Source organism: Octopus sinensis, linkage group LG18, assembly GCF_006345805.1.
Source record: "Octopus sinensis linkage group LG18, ASM634580v1, whole genome shotgun sequence".
In the NCBI taxonomy this organism is placed as follows: domain Eukaryota; kingdom Metazoa; phylum Mollusca; class Cephalopoda; order Octopoda; family Octopodidae; genus Octopus; species Octopus sinensis.
In genome coordinates, this window is record NC_043014.1 from 53,514,667 (window position 1) to 53,520,426 (window position 5,760).

A 5,760-nucleotide genomic window follows, 5' to 3' on the forward strand; every position below is an offset into this window, starting at 1 on the left:
ATATATATGTGTGTGTGTGTGTATATGTACATACACACAAACGTATATGTGTGTATTTGTTACATTTTTTTGCTTCTTCTTCTTCTTCCCCCCCCCGCCCCGCCGCCGCCCGTTTAATGTAAGGCAATATACGGTCGGCCCGAAGCACACCAATGCTTCCCACTACTTTACATGCTTTCTCTTTCTTCTTCTTCTTCCCAAATATTTAATACGACATCTCCAGCAGGCAATACACACACACACACACACACACACGCACACACGCGGCCACTTGCACACACATGCAAACATGCTGAGCCATACACATGCTCACACACACACACACACACACACACCAGAAGACAGTTAGGTGTGTGGGGGGGAGGGGGGGAACAAATAGTGTTTGTGTTCCCATTTTAAAACAAGCCATTTTGCCAAGGGAACAACTGCTGGGCTGCTCTTACCCACCACCACCACCACTCGCATATATATATATATATATATACATACATATGTGTGTGTGTGTGTGCTCATACACTTATGCACGCCTCTGTGCATTACTGGCCTCGGCGTGTTTGTGTGTAGATATGCGCTGTATATCTCGTATAAGTGTGATCATGTGAACACACACACACATATATATGTATATATATATATGTGTGTATACATACATATACATATATATATTCATATATATATGTATATATATAGTGAGTGTATGTGTGTAAACTTTAATATATATATTGCAAATTATAGTCATAAATATGAATGGATTTCGGTAAAAAAGAAAGAGAGCCGAAATAATGCATTATTTGAGAGAAGAATAAAAAAAGGAAAACCAATGCGGCCTCATAACAAATGATCCCTCGGGGACAGTTCCTTAATTGCTGACTGTTAACTGATTTATTATCGCAGCTTTATTTTATTTTCTCTTTCCCCCCCCCCTTTCCTCTGTAAACTTCTTTTATCCCCTTTTCACCTTAAAATTGTTTAAGGGACGACTTTGAATTTCAATGTAGTTGAGTGCGACTTTTAGGTCCTCGGTTTTCTTTTTGTTTTTATTTCATTTTTTTGTTGGTTTTTTCAAAGCAACTTTTTTACAATAACAGGAAGAACAAATGACAACAACCGAGCGAAACCACTGGCTGGAAAGAAGAGGGAAACGGTTGACAGGGAGGAAGTCTCCTGCCGAAAACCGTTCAGCGAGCACGTGTACCTTTGTCGGCGGCGGCGGCGGTGACCGGGTGGATGACAAGCAATGGTTGTTGGTTGTCGTTCTTTAGCCCAAGGTTAGCCCAAGCAGGTTATAAGCGAAGGTCATTCCAGCGAAGACCATCCCGTGGGCCTAAGAATAACAACATCATCCAATGCGTCATTTCATTTTTAAAATAGGGATATCATTTGAATTGTCCCATGCGCTCGAAAAGTAGTGGTCGTTGCCCAAATAGAACAGACCTACGATTCAAAGACATTCCAGCCGTGATAATCCTGTTTTTTTTTTTGTTTTGTTTTTTTGGTGGGGGGGGATTATTATTATTATTATTATTATTATTATATTATTGCGATGGTATGCAGGACTACATAATGCGTTATGTTCTCCTTTTATTACAACTGTGAGATGGCATTGAAGGGGGTTTTGGTTACTATTTCTAGCCGATTAAACAAACACATCGCGGCCCCCTCGTTGTCTCGGTGGTGTTGGCAGCAGCAGTAGCAGTGGTGGTGGCGATGGCGGTGTCATGAAAAGAGGAGTTGGGTCAGTATGTAGTAGGTAGATGGGAGGAGGTCTACAAGGAAGTTGGCGACACAGAGAGGGGACAGCCCTGATTGAGACACGCATGCATTGCTTCGGGCACACACATCCACTGACCTCTCTTTATTTTCCTGTCCCATTCTCCCCTCTCTCTCTCTCTCTCTCTCTCAAATATATTCTCCTTGCAGACAGCCAGATTGTCTTGTCTGGGCCCAGGTCAATTTTATTTGAATAAATCCTTTGATCAAAGCTTTCCAGTTTTGACCATCCTATTTTGTTTTCAGATGTTAGTGTGTGGATTCAGGGGAATTTTGCTGCTTTTCCTTGCAAATCCAGTCTCTAGACTCCTTCAGTGACTGACCATGGGCTAAAGGGCTTACTTTCCAGGTTTAGTCCCACTCAATGATAACACCTTGAGCAAATGTTTTCAACTATAGTCACATATATACACACATATCTATACAAGTGAGTGGACAACATTTAGCAGGAGTTACCATGTATTATTTAAAAGAGTTTGAGTCAATTCCACGCAGCCCCCATGTCTTTCAGCCTGAAAGAGACAGGCACCTGTCAGGGGCCTATGAAACTTGAAATCGCTAGAGAACTCAATCAAATAATATAAATATGCATATATATATATATATGATGGGCTTCTTTCAGTTTCCATCTACCAGATCCATTCACAAGGCTTTGGTCAGCCTGGGGCTACAGTAGAAGACATCTGTCTACCCAAGGTATCACAGAGTGGGACAGAATCTGGAGCCAAGCGGTTGAAAAGCAACCTTCTTACTACAGATCGGCTAAATCTGGATTGGCTAAAACAAAAAGCAGTGAAATTCCCATATATTCAGGGATTGGACAAAATAATGGAAACCCCATAAAATTTCAAACAAATTTATTTTAATATGGAGTAGGACCGCCTTTGGCAGTAATTACAGCTTGAATTCTACGAGGTATGGACTCGTACAAAGTTTGAATTGTTTCCAAAGGAATGTTTTGTCCATTCTTCAGCTAAAATAGTCTCCAGTTCTTGTAGTGATGACGGTGGACGATATGGACTCCTTACTTGTTTTTCTAGAATGCACCATAAATGTTCAGTAATATTGAGATCTGGGGACTGTGCTGGCCAGATAAGATGTTCAACTTCACTAGAATGTTCCTCATGCCATTCAATAACAACTTTAGCTGTGTGAATTGGTGCATTCTCATCCTGAAAGATTGCATTTCCCTCCGGAAACAGTTCCGCAACCATAGGATGAATTTGATCAGATAAAATGCTTAGTCTTGACTATTAATTCTGCCATGAAGGAAAACCATTGGGCTGGCGGAATTTCCAAGATATAGCCACCCCAGATCATCACAGATCCTCCTCCGTGTTTAACAGTTGGAAGAAGCAGTCTAGGTCAGATGCTTCTTTTAGCTGTCTCCACACATATACTTGACTGGAAGTTGGATATAAGGTAAAGGATAACTTGTCCAAGAAAACAACATTCTTCTACTGCTCAAGGGACCAATTCTGCAATGTTTGTTTTTCTGATTGCAGCCCTCCCGTGAAATCCGGCTTTGTGCAGCTCCCGGCGAACAATTTTTGTGGAAACTGGGTTCTCCAGATGGTCATTAAGTTCTGCAGTAATTTTGGGAGCTGTACTTTTGTGATCCTTTCTAACAATTCGCATTAGAGTCCGACTGTCCCTATCTGATTCCAGAGTTTTTTCAATAAGAAGGTTTTTTTTCCCTCTTTCTCAAAGGCTTTCATTGCTTTTGAGACAGTAGTTCTTGATATGCCAAACATTTCAGCTGTTTTCGTTACGCTAGCGCCTGCCATACGAGCACCAACAATTTGACCTTGAAAATCCGATTGTTCTGTCATTTTAATGAATTTTAATTACCTTTTCCTGATGATATATGAAAGGAAACAGCAATTTTCGCAAAACCTATTAAGCAAAACTAATAATAAATCAAAAAACATAAAAATAAACAAGCTTTTGACAGTTTTACAGATATTTCAAAATTATGATGCTAAGTGTTTCCATTATTTCGTCCAACCTCTGTATATATATATATATATATATATATATATATATATATATATATATCATCATCATCATCATCATTTAATGTCTGCTTTCCATGCTAGCATGGGTTGGACAATTTGACTGAGGACTAGTAAACCAGATGGCTGCACCAGGCTCCAATCTGATCTGGCAGACTTTCTACAGCTGGATGCCCTTCCGAGAATGTCGTGGGTGCTTTTACGTGCCACCAGCACGAGGGCTAGTCAGGCGGTACTGGCAACGGCCACGCTCAAATGGTGTTTTTTACGTGTCACCTGCACAGGAACCAGTCCAGAGGTGCTAGCAATGACCTTGCTCGAATGTTTTTTCAGATGTCACCAGCACAAGCGCCGGCAACGCTGGTAATGATCATGCTCGAACGGTGCTCTTTACATGCCACCAGCACCGAAGCAAGTTAGCTGCTCTGGCACCGATCACACTCCCATGATGCTCTTAGTGCTCCACTAGCATGGATGCCAGTCATCGAATTTGATTTCAATTTCACTTGCCTCAACAAGTCTTCGCAAGCAGAGTTAGTGTCCAATGAAGGAAAGGTATGCATAAGTGGGCTGGTTACACCCCTGGCATAGGCCACGAGGTTATGGTCTCACTTGGCTTGCCGGGTCTTCTCAAGCACAGCATATTTCATCAGTCTAGTGGGCACATAAGCCAGATTGGTCACAAAGACAGGCCTGGAAAGCCTAGGGAAAATGGTGGAAACAGAGAATGATATAAGGTAGCCAAAAGGGCAGCTAGGCATCAGGTTTACATAGCATAAGGAATAGCAGAACGTAAGAGATTTGCAAATGTTCTACAGTGTGAGGATCAGAGGTGTGAGGTGTTCAGGATTGCAAAGCAGTGTATCAAAGAGAATAGAGATGTGGTGGGTGAGAAATGTGTGCGAATGGATAATGGTATGCTTGCACTTAGTGACTCAGAGAAGAAAGATGCATGGAAATGTCACTATGAAAGTTACTAAATGTGGAAAATGAATGGGAGGAGAGTCTACCAAATATCGAACTAATTGAGTGACCAGCCATCAGAGTTGATAGCAGCATAATAGATAAGGCAATTAAGGATATGAAGACAGGGAAAGGCTCTGGGCCATCAAGAATCACTGCCGAGATGATTAAAATTTCCAGTGGCATAGGATACAGCTTAGTCACCTGTATAGTTAATCAGGTTATTCAGGAAGGCTTCATCCTCAATGACTGGTGTAGTAGTATTATAGTTAACTGCCACAAGGGTAAAGGTAATGCCTTAGATTGAAATAATTACAGAGGTATTAAACAGCCAGACCAAATCATGAAAGTTACTGAGAGGGTTATAGCTCAATTGATTAGGAATAGAATTAAACTAGATGAGATGCAGTTTGGTTTTGTACCTGGGAAGAATACTACAGATGCCATCTTCTTAGTGAAACAGCTGCGGAAAAAGCACTTGACCAGAAATAAGCCATTGTACTTAGCCTTCATTGACCTGGAGAAAGCTTTCAAATGTTCTGTTATATGGTGGTCTCTAAGGAAGTTAGGAGTAGAGGAGTGGCTTGTTAGAGCTGTACAAGCCATGTACTGTGATGGTGAGAGTAAGGCGAGAGTCAGCCATTAATACAGTGATGAATTTACTGTACAAGTAGGGGTTCACCAGGGCCCAGTTCCTAGTCCACTCTTATTCATTATAGTCCTCCAGGCCATAAGAGAGGAATTCAAAACTGGGTGCCTGTGGGAACTGCTATATGCTCATGACCTTGCTCTTATTGCAAAGTCTTTAGCAGAATTGGAGAAGAAATTCCAGGTATGGAAACAAAACCTGGAATCAAAGGGTCTTAAAGTTAGCCTAGCTAAGACCAAAGTTGTTATTAGTAAGAAAGAAGATAAAACTCTCTTTCCATCTGGTAAATGGCTCCTGCTCAATATGTGGGAAATGAGTTCCATTTGCTGCATCCCCCTGTAAACTATGGACACACAAGAGGTG